We start from the raw sequence: 16,897 nt of genomic DNA on the forward strand, positions 1-16,897 counted from the left end.
AGACCTGCACCTGGCTGAACCTATCAATCAAACTCTGTGTATTTGTTTTCATTGGATGGTCAAGCGTCTCTTTCTTTGTCAATAGCCAATGGAAAAATTAATGACTTCAAGGTAATTGGAATCAGTATCTGATGAAGCACACAATTTAAATGATAGAAAATTTATTAATTATTTGAACAAAATTAAATGTAAACATAGAAAGAAAACATACTGATCATTTCTATGAATTGCGGGAAGTAAGTTCTTTGGAATCCCGATTATAGATATTTTTACAAGTAATTATTTTAATTACTTAAACCACTGTTAACGGAAAACAAGACGTAATTAACGCCGGGGATTTGCCTACAATGTACACAGTCATGCAATAAATTATTAAGGGAATCTTTAAGAATGGAACTTAATTCAAATAGATCATGATAATCTATATACACTGAACGCCGTTATACATGTAAGGAGCGCCGGTAATATATACGAAGATTGAGTCAAAAATTTAAATCATTTTTATTTCTTGTTCTTTTCAATACAATGTTAAATTACTTTGAAAAAAATCCGAAATAGTAATTACAACTTTCTTTTTTGTTTAATCATTTGAATTTTTTCTGAGGTACATGGATATGTACAGAACATATTTATTTACGCGAATGATACGACATAGGAAAAAAATTATCGGATGTTTGTATAACATTGTTTTCTAACGAATGTGACTAATTTAATTTTAAATATTTTTCAACATTATCAATGTAAATAATATCAGATTTATTTCCTGTTTGTATTTTTACATCGTATTCTCTGAAACCAATAAAAATACTAATGTTAGAAGAAAAAATCAAATCCCGCCGAATACTGAAAAACCGATTTCAGTTTGTAATCATACGGATTTTTATTTTTGGTATTGACTATTGAGTTACGGTAACATTTTTTCTGGATGATTTTTTTATTTATATTTTATGTAGTAAAAGCACCATTCCAACTGTTACTCAATTACATAACAATTGATGACCCGGGGCTATATATGTTCTGAGCTGTGTACGCTGAAGCGACACAAGATTCTCGGTCGCACGTGGCGATTGAATTAACACAGACTGACCGAATAAACAAACGGTTGGGAAAGTGAAACAAAATGTTACACATAAGAAGAAGCCACCAAAAATGATTTTCGACAGATCTTGATATCGTTTCGCCCCCCCCCCCCCCCCCAAAAAAAAAAAATACAGCGCGAGCTCCTGTCAGCGGGGCGGGAGGAGGGGGGCGGGGGGGGGCAGCAATGAGTTCGCTTCCATAATGAAACGAACATGTAGAAAAACTACAGAAGTGATTAATATGTGACCGACAGAATCTAATCTAAAGTTGTTTAAAACTCATGTGAATATTCTTTTAAATAATCATCGAATGCCTCAGCTCAGGACATTCTTTTATCGTGCTAGCACCTACCGCAAACATGTAACATGGAACTTTGATTATAATTTGATTTGATTTTTAAACTACCTTGTACGCTATCGTATACACCAATGCTTAATCAACTGTACAAGTAAAATAAATTTATCTTTTCATCTTAAACCAAAATAATAGTTGAAAACATAATAAAATATAGTTGTGTCCGTGCAAAATGCCAAAATATGAAACATGAACGCGTGATAAGGTACAAGATCACGAACCGACCGCGGATCACTTGTCCAATCGTGCCGGATCTCCTCAGCCATGGGCGATAGATGATCATCATTTAAATGTTTAATATTTAGGGGGGGGGGGGGGGGGTTGTTGTTGTTGATTTTAAACCTTATTTGTACAGTTTATGAAATATTTTATATAAACAAACCAACTATTAATTTATGTATGACGATATTTCCGATTTGGGTTAATATCGTTCATTAATATTCATTTACACTCAAATTTAATTAAATAAATACAAAATGGACAAACTTTTATAACATAAAATTAAAACAGTTCTTGTATTTACGACTATATTAACTCAAACACGTTCATATGCATGGAAGTGTGCGTCTCGGTGTGCGAATCTTGTGTATAAATAACCGCTATGTAGTGCAGCCGTGGCTGAGATCCTCGGCCGTGGGCGAACGATAGATTACGTAAAGGTACAACGCACAGACCCACACAGCTCAGAACCCAGTCAGCCTTGAAAATTGCAGTATAATGACCTTACTCTATCAAATAGAAGTTATTTATTTTAAACTTAAAACCCACAATTTATCTATATCTATTATTGCTTTAGATTGAGAATGACGTTGCTTTTATTAATTAACTGAACGATTTCTTAATTGACACCCAATCGTTTAATCCATAAAAAAACATGTGTAATCAAAACGAAAACAATTCTTGGGTTTGCGGATAAATAAAATCATATATGAGAGACGCAACTCTCGTGTATTAGATAACCCCTGACCGCTAGGTAGTCCAGCCGCGACCATGGTGACCGATTTTCTCGGCCGCGGGCGAGGGAGAGCTTACGTAATGGTACACACCAGCTCTGATTCAAGGTAGATTTTAAATGTATGGAGTTAATAACTAAAATGTAATGCATAGATTTTTTTTAATTCCATATTTTGTGGTTTACTAGAAAAGAAAAACAATGATTTGTTTTCCAAATCCCGTTTTTAAGGGTTGAGCATTATAAAAACTTAACGACAATGACTTAAACTCCTAAAAAAAGCACGTATATTCTAAAAAAACAATTCTTATGAATTAATGCCGTTTGTATAAACCAGCATACTTTCTGCGGTGACTTTATGCCAGTTGTACGCGCAAAGACTTTCGTTAACTTGTCAAATGAAAACAGGTACATGTTAACATGTAAAGCTTTTTACACTCATACTACACAAATCACATACAAAATAACATTGTAGCGACCTTTATGAGATCCCAACAAACAACTTTTTCAGCGACAGCTATATCAAAATCCTAACCGTTTTTGAGTTATTAAGCAAACTTTTTTAGGGGCCATTGGCCCTTAATTTAAGGGGCCAGCCCTTATTTATTGGTGTCAAATGAAAGCCCTCTATATTTTGCACAACTTTTATTCTACATGTCTTAACAAAATATTTTTCGTTTAAAAGATATAAAGGAAAATATGTCTAAATTTTCGCACTTTTTTAAATCCTGTTTTTTGACCCCCTACCTTTTCCTAAATAAAAAACGTAATCTAAAAACAAAAACAGATGTGCACAACTACAATGTCTCTGTTATTCAAATTCGTTGGATTCCCATTCCCTGCTATCATAGTCTCGGAGCCTTTGTCTGGAAACAAAAGGCCCTAAAAAATTTTAAAAGGGGAATAACTCTTTAACGGAAAGGGAATTCTAAATTTTATGAATTGCTTAAGATAGTGTTTTGTAAAGTACATTAGCCCTGAAAATTTGAGCAAAAACCGTTCAGAAATAAGCAAGATATGAAGCCTCAAAGTTCGCGTCTAGGAAGAAAAAAAAAAAAGAAAAATAATCTTTCCCGCACAATAATAGAAAGGTCTTCCGTTGGAAACGGAAGACCTTAATGACGTCCATATCAATTATTAACGCAAAAATATCAAAGAACTGAAAATTTGAGCTGACGTCATGATTTATTTTTAATACTTTAAAGAACCTCAGGCAATTTAAATGGGCATAATTATCTTCATTGACTGAAGTGTAGATAAGATTTATGTTTCCATTTAGAAAAAAAAAGCCAAATTGTTTTACCTTTAGTGCAGTTTCTACCGGATGAGCATATGATCTTAAATGATTAAATACAATGCAACACAAAATAAAAATGGTTTGAAAAACTTTATCTCCAAGAGAGTAATGATGAGTTAAACTTTGAAATCAATGTGTTCTCCATTACTTCATACTCATACTATGGCAATGGTATAATTACAATTACCGTTACAAATGCTTACAGTAACGAACTAGATTTTTATCAATAAAAGTAAAATGTTAAATTTCGAAACCTGTTGCTGAAAAATATATTGAAATTCACCATAAAGATTAATAGAACAACCAATTCGTTATTTTCATCTTTGTTTAGTGTTTTTTTTATGTAAACAACTAATGATTATTCATACAACGATTATATTTTTTGCGGCCCATTTGGCGATTGCATCAATATTTTTTCTTGTTTTTCTCTGATATTGAATTCATATTTGTGTATAAATGATATAGGTTGAACATAACCTTAAATTGATGTGCCTGCCAGATGAATAAGACGTGGTAATCCAAAGACCCGTATTGTCAGATCTTAGCTAAAGAAAGATTATGATGTATATGCAAGTTCAAAATAGGAAAACATAACCACTCCGACAAGGGACCGTTTGGTGATTGCTAAGTAAAATCAAATGCCTCAGTTGAACCAAATTTGAATGATAAACACCCAGAGGTTGTTACATTTTTAAAAGGTCAAAATATTTACGTTTTACATATTTTTGCATGTAAATTATGTCAAATGTCTACTGCAGATTTACTAGTATGACAGGGGTAGGTACTCAAAGGTTAACTGATGAATTTTATTATGACATAACAAACATTGAACAATTGTAAAGTGCAACGTCGTAAGTAAAAAAGAAGTTCGCGCTTATGGTTGGTACATTGGTTCATCTATTAATATGAATTTGTCCTGAGGACCGTATTTTTAAAAATAACTCAGATTTGCACAAAAAGCAAACAGTCATAATTGAACAGTTAAGCAGTTAACCATCAGTTTTGGAAAGATATAGTTTCATACTTGCAATGGCATATACAAACAAATTTTCAATACGCGCTATTTGTATGGGCATACCGTTGCAGTCACGATACTAGCTTTCACTAATTTAATGCCTTTATATTCTCCTTTCCCCTAAACAAACATTAAAAAGTAAATTAATTTGTCTTAATTATACTTAAAATGTTCAAAATTGATATTTTTTTACATGTACTTTCATCTGGCTTGACGCCATCAGGATTGAAAGTGAAAAAATTTACATATTGTAATGTTTTTGAATAGGCTCTGTTTTTCATGACTTGTATAAACGAGGCCGGGTTTAATTTGTTCTGCCCTTTTTAAATTTTTTTTTTACATGGATATCTACTGATATCAGTCTTTTAAAAACAAAATAAATCAGACATTTACCACATCGTTTTTAGGGGGTCATCTCAAAGAAAATTCAAAGTCTGCTCCTTATTTCCTCATTCAAAAAAACCAATAATTGATACATGTAGCCCTAGTTGTTTGACTGACTTCTATAAATGTAATACATGTATGGATTGAAAAATTGGTGTAACTTAATTTTAAATATAAATGAATATGTTATAAGTTAATCTGCGTTTGATTTCCTTTATTTCATTTCATAATACATGATATGGTACTGTTTTATGACCTACATTACGCCTTCAGAAGTAGTTCTCTGTCTAAAGTACCGTACAAAAAATATAATTAACACTATTAAAGTTATTCCTAATACAGATGATAGAATCGGAACCGCTGGATTCAACCCGTGCTCTGAAAATAAAATGTAAACGCTATTACGGTTCATATAATTTTTTAAAAATGGGTATATAAAGAAATTAAACATCAACAACAATTCCAAATGGTTATTGCACTTCTACAAATGTTTACCTCGATGTGTGTCTGCTACAGAATGGATGGACACTGAAAATAATAATAAATAAAAACTCGTGTTACATTTTGAAATTGATGTAAGTCTTAATATTTTAGTATTAAATCAGCATGTACCTGTGCAGTGTGTCCCGCTCCATCCTTTTAGGCAACCAGTGGAACAGTTCCCTGTATCTACAGAACAGGGTACACCGCGTTTACAATGGCCACAGTCCAAAGTACAGTTTACACCATATTTATAGGGTCCGCATTCTGAAACATTAAGGTATTTTTTTATTAAATTTCTGTAAGTGTGATGTTGAATTTTTGTTCATTTTTTTTCGGATGTAAAGTTAAACATTTCAATATATTCCTTATTTTTTTTATTAACACGATATTTATTAAATAAGTTATGAAATGTTACCTTTACAAAAAGGTGACAGTAAGTGGCCTTCACATCCATCTGGACACAATCCAGTTACAGTGTTACATGCTTCTCCAGATTTACATTTTCCACACTTTTGCAAGCATTTTTTTCCAAAGAACCCAGGAACACAATCTGGAAAATGTTTAGAATGGGTACATGCATATTCTCTTATAATTTGACACATCTTTTTATTTTTTCACTTTAAAATAACAGTTGATAAAATATGAATTTCTGTTGTTAATTCATTTTTCATTAAATTTTACCTCGACACAATGGTCCCTGATAATTTTCCATACAACCATTTACACAGTGTCCTCCGATTTTCTCACACACATCACCATTAACACAAGATCCACACACGCCGCTACACTGTGTGTTGTAAAACCCATCAAGACATTCTGCAACAGTTGTATGAAAATATCAATTGGCATTAATATATTTTAAAAAATACATGTATTCAGAATGTAAACACGTGTGTAAATGTGCTATTAATATAATAAGTTCTTCATAAATGTTAGTGTACAAATGAAAAAAAAGATACGTTTTAACATGTTGCTTTGTTACAATCAATGAGTTTCATCTTCATTTTTCAATAAAAGTTTTCAAATGAATGTACCTTCACAAAATGTTCCTGTCCTATGCATACTACATCCATTATCACATTTTCCTGTAGTTTTATTACAAGGTGCGCCGTCTTTGCAAACCCCTTGACATTTGACACACCTTCCGTTTGAAACATATGTCCCAGACGTGCAGACTGTAAAAAAACAAACAACTGAATTAATCCATGAAGTTAACGATTCAAGGTGGATTTATAAAAATTTAAAATATTTATTGGAGTAAAGGCAACGATATATGATTCAACAGTACCACTTTTGAATGTGTCTACATTTTTTTCTATTCTAGCATAAATTATAAATTTTACTTTTTTTCGCTTATTTGATACTGTTTGTCTTTTGCTGTAAAATAAGGTTTTGCCAAACAAGAAATATTTTATAAGTTAGTAAAAAAAAAAACGTTGTTTAGTTGGTTCTGTAGCAATATAAAATAAAAAAATATATATTTATATTTACTTTTAGAATAGCTCGTTAAATTACACTAACAATAATCTATTTGTTAAAATGTGTCTCATACTGTATACACCAAGACACGATGCTTAAAATATATTTAAGAATAATTAAGGAGGCCTACAAGATTTAGAATTTTCAAAATGTTTTTCGGCATATACAAGCGTTATTTTTATATCTTTAAATATAACAAAAGTAGAAATAATATACAAGTATCGCAACGTTCTCCATTCCAGCCTTCTTCGCATCCGCCAGAACAAGTCCCTGTGTCCGTGGAACATGACATCCCTTCTTTACAGTGCCCACAGTTTAGCGTACAAATTGGGCCGTACTTATAAGGCTTGCATGCTTATAAGAATTAAAAGTAATCAAAACTTCATTAATTTCATGTTTCAAAACAGTTTTGTATTTTAATATTTTCTTTACTTGACACTTTGCTTTTATATACATGTATAAAACTTTTCTTTTTAAGAAGCATTTATTTTTGTTGTCATATATATTGATATCAACGACTTAGAGATCAGTAAACCTGTACAATTGGGCAACATCCAGTTATCTTCACATCCGTCCGGACACAATCCGGATCTGGAATTACATACAGTTCCAGCTTTACATTCTCCACACATTTCTTGACATTTTTCTCCATGGAACCCAGGTACGCAATCTTTAAAACAAAAATTAATTATATAACTGCTTAGAGTGCATCAATCAAGATTGGCAAACAAGTGTGAAGAGAGGTAATGAAAAGTTTTTCGATCGAGCATATATAGCTAATACACAAAATTGTTACTGAAAAATTTGTTGAATGAATAATTTATCTTCTATTTTTTCTCTCATTTCTATTACAAAAACATATAAAGGAACGAAACGTACGATATCGTTTAATGACTTTAAAAGATTTAATTTCATTTTTCTTAAGATAGTTATACTTATATAAAATCTTTATTGAAAATCTTTTTTTAAATACCCTGGCACAGCGGTTCCTTAAAATTTGTCATGCAACCATGGTTACAATGTCCATTAGTCTTTTCACAAATTTCGTCATTTACACAAAAACCACAAATGCCACTGCAATTCGTGTTGTAAAACCCATCAGTACATTCTACAAAAGATTAAATCTCGATCAACAAATATACGTGGATTGAAATTAAATATAGTCCTTCATGCATCAAAATTAAAAAAAAACCAGGAGTGTTGTGTTTTTAAACAGAAAACTGCTGTTGTAGAAATAAACAAAATCAATAGCTATTAAATGGCTTTATATATGTTTCACCATCAACAAAACACCAGGTACAAAACGTCTACGAAATTAATTAAATATTAAATAAACAGGAATGTGGTGTTTCGATTCCCCGTTTTAGAAAGAGATCATAATGGTCATAAAAAATCAGCATGTCAACATAAGTTTGAAAAGCAAACTACAAAATAATTCAAATAAAATTACAAAGGAAAGAAGAAGGCCTTTAGAATGCATTTTGCACATTTTTGTTTCAGATCACATGAATCCTTATAAAAGGATTTATTTCGAGATTAAAATCTTTACATTGACAAAACGTGTACATTACCTTCACAAAATGTTCCAGTCCAATGATCACTACATCCATTATCACACGTTCCGGTTGACTTGTTACAAGGTGCGTGGTCTTTACACACTCCCTGACACTTGACACAATTACCCTCCGAAACGTAAGTTCCGTCACTGCAGACTGAACAATACAGTAAACAAAGGGGTATTCTTTTTATGATTGTATATGTCTTTTCTTTCAAAATCGGTGTAAACAAAACTGTTTAACATTTTCTAATGAATGGTTTTGATTAACTTTTGACATTCTTTGTTTTAAAATACAATATATATAGTATATATAATAAACACACTGGTTAATGCATGGCATTTAAAAAAAAAAATCTTTGATAAAATTGGCTAAGAAAAAATGCAACATATAAAACGGTTTCATTACAAATAAAACAACATACCATTGCAGAAATTTCCAGTCCAATGATCATTGCATCCATTATCACAATTTCCGGTTGATTTGTTACAGGGCGCGCTGTTTTTACACAACCCATGACATTTGACGCACTTGTCATCGAAAACATATGTTCCATCACCGCATTCTATTAAACCAACCGTATTGTGAAATCAGAGACAAATAAGGTATTTGGAATTTGATGTATTTTATATTGCATTTTTACTATGTAATTTCATGTTTTTACATTATTTACCAGTATCGCATTGTTTGCCGACCCAACCGTATTCACACCCATTATTGCAAGCACCTGTCACTGTGGAGCACGCCTTTCCGTCTTTGCAATGTCCACATGTATTTGAACAGTTAGGGCCATATCTATTAGACTCACATTCTAACGATAAGACAATACATTTAATGACACACCTATTCACGTTGTTTAAAGGTTTGGCTGTTTTCAAATTCCATATTATTTTTTGAGTTCTTATTCTGATTTAAATATCATTTTGGTTAAAAAAAAATTACAGTCGGATAATTGAAAAGATGCAAATCAATTATATTGGATTGGATGACCTGATTTCGGTATTGATGGTTAAAAGAGATCTCTCTAGAACCCGTTTGTAGCTTGCCACAGGATAGTGTGGAGGGTGTTTTTTAAATTAATTTCTCGTTGCTATTTGTTTTGATATGTTAAATTATGGTTTAGAATGTTATATCATGTTATTGTACCTGTACAGAAAGGAGGAGTCCAGTTGTCCTTGCAACCATTCGGACATAATCCGGAAGTTGTGTTGCATGTGGATCCTATTTTACATTCTCCACACTGTTTTTCACAATTATCTCCATAAAATCCTTGAACACAATCTACGAAATGGAAAGATTATGTCTTTTAAAAAAGTTTGACTGTAAATTACGTAAAAGTCGTAGAAGATTTGTTGATAAGCAGTGCATTTGTTTCTAAACATTTAAATATTCTGCACATAATTAAGTACCTTGGCAGTAACGTCCTTGCCAATGTGTATCACATCCGCCATCACACCCTCCAGTTGACGTATTACAGTAGGCGTCATCTTTACAATGACCTTGACAGTTGACACACACTCCATTTAATGCAAATGTTCCATGTTTGCACTCTATAAAACAGTCATATCTTTTTTTTTACTCTTTCTTCACAGTTATTTAACTTTCTGAGTATTTTTTTAAAAAAAAAACTTATAAAGAAAGAAATATAATTTATTTGCAAGACGATGATCATGTCCTTAATTATAAAAAATGTCATTGGCTGAAATAGAAATAAAATCCTATAAAAAATCAAGAACAAAAAATAATTAGTTTGATCGATGTTGTGATGGATATTGTATATATTGACAAAGATCTAATTTCACAAAGGTACAAATCACAGAAATTCCATGTAACTTATGTTAGAAAAAACCCCGCGTCGAGTGGATACTGCCTCCTACAAAATATTAACTAAAACATGCATTTAAAGTATTATTCTCAAACCTCTGTTAAAAATGTCCGGTTTGAAGTACAAGATGTATTGTTTCTATTTTTTATCGCAACATACTTGTTCACAAATAGGAACGACATACCCTTGGGTATATATTGTGCTTTCAACCCTTCCGAATTCCTACCAATTTTATCAAAATGTCTGTATTTTTCCAAATCACAACCATTGTATTAAATGTACGAAATATGAATGTTTAAAATAGTTCGAGAGCAGTTTTGCACTCTTTTTTTTTCAAGGTTCTCTTACCGTCAGTCTAAAAGATGTTTTTCAACATAAAAATGTAAAACGTCCCTCAAACTTTATAAATGAAATGAAATTTAAAAACATATTGACGTTATCTATGCATTTTACAAAGTTATTGCAAATTTGCCCATGCTGGATATTATAAAATAAATATACAAGATAAGATCATACATGTATTGAATTAAAATGAATGTTGTACCGGTGAATCGGTTACTGAATATGACTTAGGATCGGAGATCGAAAGTATTTAAAAAAGATGATATGTTTGCAAAAGGTTAAAAATTGTAGATTTCAGTGACTTCATACGCGCATGAGAAATGAATGTTGTTGAAAAACTTTTAAGTTTGCTATAACTGACAATTCATATATTTATTTACTAAACATTATGCCAATATCAAGTCTAATTTCCTTTTTATCAAAAGGTATAAAGTATTGTCAATATGTCGCTAAAATTTAACTTTAAACGGCATGTAATCTTAAAATCAGCATGTTTTTTTGTTTTACCTATGCAGTACGATGAGACAGCTTGGGAATCAGAACAGCCATGTATACACGATCCGTTAAACGCGTCACAGTGATAATGTTTGCATTTTTGTGGACAGTCACTCCTGCAATCCACGCCATATTTACTCTGATCACAGCCTAAAAAAGTGTTTGATAACAGCACCTCTTAATGTGGTGTTAAGTAGTTGATAAAAGTACAGGAAGAATAGAAAAAACTTCGAAAAAAATAATAACGCTAAAAGGTGTAAATGAGTACATACCCATGATTTTTACTTCACAGATGTTTATTGAAGTGTACGCTGTATCTGCACCTTTACATGTAGTGGTAAATCCCGGTGGTCGCTTGTTGATATACACTATCCCCTGTGTAACTCTGTTAACAGTGATGTTCATTACCGATGCCGGGCACCCAGACATTGGATCGTGCTGGTACACAAGGTGTTCAGGATCGATCAATGGGTAGAAAACTTGGGTGTCATAGGTGTATATTGAAAATCCTGTAGCATTCTTGTAACCTAAAAAATGTCACATGTTTATGTAATATTTAGACAGAGTGCAAATATTTTGCCAAGACAGTGTGAAATTTACATTCTAATTCTCTCTCCTTCTCTCTCTCTCTCTTTCTCTCCATTACCTTTCGATTCGAAGAAAATTTCCAGGTACGCTACGTTGAATGGTCGATCCAACCAAACCTTTCACCAGACAAACTCATTATTTGAATGGTGGTGAGGTATATCCGTTATAGCACAGGAATTGGACGTGTAGTTCTGGTTTGTATTGCCGTCGATGGCTTTCCCCGCTATCCAAGCCGGATTTGCAGGATTCAAACTCATGGCTGCCGCTCCATATAACCCTTGATCGTGAACAAGGTTGACTAATAAGGACAAAATATAACAAGTATTTTAAAACAATGAAATAAAATAAGTTAACACCTTCGTAATTATACGGAACAACAATTAACTTAATATTTGTTTTTAAATATATTCATTTAAAATGATGAATCGGTGTCTTTGAAATATTGAGGGTTATATTACACTACAAACCACTGTAAGAAATCCCATTCATATTCAATTTAACTTGTTATTTAAGAAAAAAGGAATCATTCATCGAGTATTATGAGGTGATAATTTCGGCCGGGGCGTGTTCAAATCAAATAAAACCCGAAGGGCTTTATGATAGATTTGACCATGCTTCGACCGAAATTATCACCTCATAGTATAAAAAAATGATTTTTTATTACTTATATTATTTCCAATTTGTACAGTTTCAAACAACATTTTTTTAAAACGACTTTTTTTTAAAGAATAGAACATGCTAAGTATTGCTGCGCGGCGCAGCCAATACTGTTTTTCGGTTTTGCTCTAAGACACGCCGGTTTTATGTCACTCATGTTTTTTTTTTTATAAACTTATTGAATTTAAGGGTTCAAAATTGATTCGTTAGGTTATCACAGACAAATATAGCTGAAAATGAAATATATCATTTTATGGTGCCACGTAACATTAATTTTTTTCTGAGCTTTAAAGGGTTGTGCATTTTATACATGTGTACGCTTAATGAAATTTTTAATATTAAATTTATGTTGATATTCAGCCAAGTAAGTTATTGAATAAAATAAAGTTCTCATTTGTAGGGTATATTCAAACTTACCAAAAGAGAATGTTTCATTCACAAAAATAAGCAACACAAACAATTTAATCACAATGCACGCCCGCATCTTGAAATAAGAGTTAAAAGACGTTGCTTGGATCACCTATTAATAATCCCTCTTTAACAAATGATGTAAACTTATCAAAGTGCGTTGGTAGTAGATTAACTGTTTAAAAGATAATCAAATGATCTTTGAGATGTATGTGCAATGAATTTGTGAATAGATAACAGGTATTTACACTAACAAAGATATTTTAAGGACATAGATTACGTAGAAGGAATGCGCATCTTTATGTGTATATTATATGTGTTCACGGGCGAAGGTGACATTTGACCATACTCACGATCTGAAACGCTTGTAGTTTTTTTGTGTTATGGAATATATCTCTATTGTTGCATACTTGTACCGAAATCAACAAATAAATAAATAAATAAAAATAATAATAAGTGAATGAATAAATAAATCAAGGGTATTCACAGACTGACTACACCAACATAGGTATTTGAGTGCGTGGATTAAATGTTCTAAAATAGTTCTATGAACAATCGATGTGAAATAAAATATATGTACTAGGAAAAACTATGGGAAACAGTTTGGATATTAAATGTGACAATTCTTCTGGGGAGGGAGGGGATAGCCATCTTGGTTCGCCTCTAGTTAACACATTTTTTTTATTTTTTAAATAATTCTACTCATATTATCTACAATGGCAAATTTACTTTATTTAGTAAAATTGTTAAGGGAAAAATACATATTTAAAGAGTTTTGTAGTGACCATATTTTATGCCAGAATGTTTTCAGGAGATAAAAATGTGTTATTTTTCATAACTCAATAGTTTTAAAGTACTGTAAATTTAACTTCCTAATTTCAGTGCAGACCAAATTTGCGGATAGTTGTGCATTGAGATATTCTCATGCTGTTTTGAAAAACATATTTCAGCAACTCTTTAAGATTTTTATCGACATATATTGGCATATTTAGTTTACATTCATGAAATACAAAAAAACCTCATCAAAATTTTACATAATTGACCCATACGTTTGGTTTAATGTTTTGACTTTATAACATTTTCTGACACGTCTATTTGAATTTTAGTTAAAGCTGGAGTTTTTAAAATAATGTCTTTGCATTTTAAATTATGATAACTGAAAACAGCGTTTATTTTATGCAAAAAGCTCAAAATATTAATTAGGAGGTGAAGAATTGTTTTTTTTTTTTTCATCTTTCATTGATCTTTTTAATCTAATTTTAAGACACTCGATCCAACCTCCTAATGTGATTAAAAATTCGATTTTTTTATATACACAATTTCAAAAACATTACATTGATTCCATTGGCAATGATATATAGGTTGTAAAAACCGCATGTTATTGAGCTTCCATGTCACATTGATTGTTTGTTTATGATAGTAATGTGACCGCGTAGATTTTACGATGTTACGGAAATTCTTCGCGGTCACAATTAGTGGATGAATCTTAAGGGTAATTACAACGCCCGGGGCTGCTGCATATACCTTGCAGTCGCTAGACCCCGTACCCAAAATAGTTCCCCTTCGACTGCGATACAGATATAAATAATAGGGAGCATAAGCACAAGATCTAAAAGCATTCTATAAGTTTGATATTTTCTACCCTATGAATTTTTGAAAATTGTCTTTAAGAATTTTACACAATATCTCTTACTATAAAAGTTGTACATTAATCTTCAATTCGGCTTTCGAAATGTTTTCTTATAACCATATGTACAAACAAAACGTTAAAGAGCTAAGTGGAACTTGGATGAATATTTATTGACATTTAAAAAAAAGGCTACAAGGATATTAAAATGCCAGTCCTTTTTCAAGGAGACAACAAAACGGTATATTTTTTATTAGATTGCATAGCTTTGACAAGTGTTGCATTTTACATTAGCTATTTGGTTAGAATATAAATGATTAAATAATTTATTTCAAATAAGTCACGGAAACGGCACTTGCGTCTTTTCTTACCTTCCCTAAGGTTGGGAAAAGCATTTAAACGGTCGTGAATATATGCTGTGCAATTTTAGGCAAGGCTGGTTAAACGAAATATTTCACACAAAACGTTTCTACATTCATTACTGAAACAGAAAATCTGCCTTGAAGAATATTTTCATCTATCCATCCACCCCTCCCCCTCTCAACAACAAATATGTATAGGCAAATCACTTCTGCTGAATGATATGAAACACCAACAGCAAAAGAATTGGCAAATGTCAGAATATCTGTATGTAAATGTGTATCAGAATCCATCTTTAAACCAAATACATGTACATTTGATAATGATATTCTTTGAAGAACACTTTCAGTTTTTATAACACCACCAATATATACAACATACCTCTGGTGTCCATCAGTGTAGCGGTGTGATATACTTGTGGATGAGAACCTGAGACAGATAGTTCTGTCCAATAAGACTTTCATAATCAAACATATAAAACACTGCCATTGTTTGTAGCATTTGTAAATAGTGATGAACCAACACATGAATTTCTATGTGGAACACAAACTTCACCGAATAAAAAAGCACAAGAATCAAAAATATGTGTAAAACAATGACCACATCTGCCAAAATTAACATCACCTTCTAATTTTCTTAACAAATGACACCTGGCGGTTGAATGATCTCTACAACACCTTTCGTGTCATTTAACTTGACAACATATAATTCATATGACATTGAAAAAGATGATAAATTAAGACCACTCCAAACAAAACACACAGTTCTTTTATTTCTCTTAATTTCAAACAAATTTTCAATACTAACAACATTGTCATCAACAACATATGATAATTTGCACAATTTATTGGACGTACTCCATGTGCTCTCTTGCCATCGCCTGGAACCACCAACATATAAATAAGTATAACTATTAATTGGTTAACAATCATGTCCTTCTGGTGGAAAATAATTATTCTCGTCGGCAATTGCATTTTTCATTGTGATTCTTCATAAGGGATTTGTTGGATGTATTTGTACAAGCATAAGCATATAAATACAATAAAACTTGTCTAATCCGGCGGAGATCGGTTCTGAAAAAATTCGCCGGATTAGGCAACATCCGAATTGGAGGACATTGTCTCTTATATAACCACACTTCTATATTCATATAATGAATATTCAAACCAGAAACGATTCAATATTTTAATAAAATATAAGTATGCATGCTTAAATTAAATTAACAGTCTTATGTGCATGAATAATTTTCGTCAGTCACTTTCTAAAATAATCGAAAATATTTGTTTGGAAAAATGTTTGCCTGTTTTTTTTTAATCTTCGCTTCAGTTAAAGGTTTCATTTCAATCACTGGGTTCATCAAGTCTTGTTCTGCAATTTTAGCAAAGTTTTCAATTCTATTTGGAAGGTTTAAAACCTCCTGGTAAGAATGACACCGATTTTCACCTTCATTTTCGTTTTGTTCACACACGTCGTCAGTCGATAATTTGAATCGGTATTTTTGTTTGCAAATTCGGAAATTATATCCTCCTTCCAATCTTCGTCCAGCAAGTCTTTCACAGGAATATCGTCTTTTCAGCAATAGCCGCTGAATGAGAATCAAGTTGAGCTAATAGAATGTCATCGTCGGAGTTGCAGGTTTCGCTATCACTTGACTCAACAACAGATTGTTCATATTGAAAACCGGCGTCCAAAAAGCATCATTTGATTGTTGTAACTTTTGTTTCTTTCCATGATTCTGAAATTAGGAAGTTAAATTTACAGTACTTTAAAACTATCGAGTTGAGAAATAGTCTTTACATTTACTGCAGCTTACAGAAAGTAACAAAAATTACAATTCATATTCAAATAAACTTAAAGTGAAAGAAGGGGTATATCTTAAAAAGATTAAAAAAATATATTATTATATAAATAGGGCCTGTTAGGGAGGGTAACAGTTGAAATTGACACCCCGAGAAAACCATTGTCAACCGACGCGAAGCGGAGGTTGACAATGGT

At 31.9% G+C, this 16,897-nt stretch overlaps 1 pseudogene; it reads right to left on the reverse strand.

Moving 5' to 3' along the window:
* Positions 1 to 12,146, reverse strand: part of LOC128172360 (multiple epidermal growth factor-like domains protein 6) — a 35,717-nt pseudogene extending 23,571 nt beyond the window's left edge.
* Positions 12,147 to 16,897: the final 4,751 nt, after the last annotated feature.

This window comes from Crassostrea angulata, chromosome 2 (genome assembly GCF_025612915.1).
Source record: "Crassostrea angulata isolate pt1a10 chromosome 2, ASM2561291v2, whole genome shotgun sequence".
NCBI classification, from domain to species: Eukaryota; Metazoa; Mollusca; class Bivalvia; order Ostreida; family Ostreidae; genus Magallana; species Magallana angulata.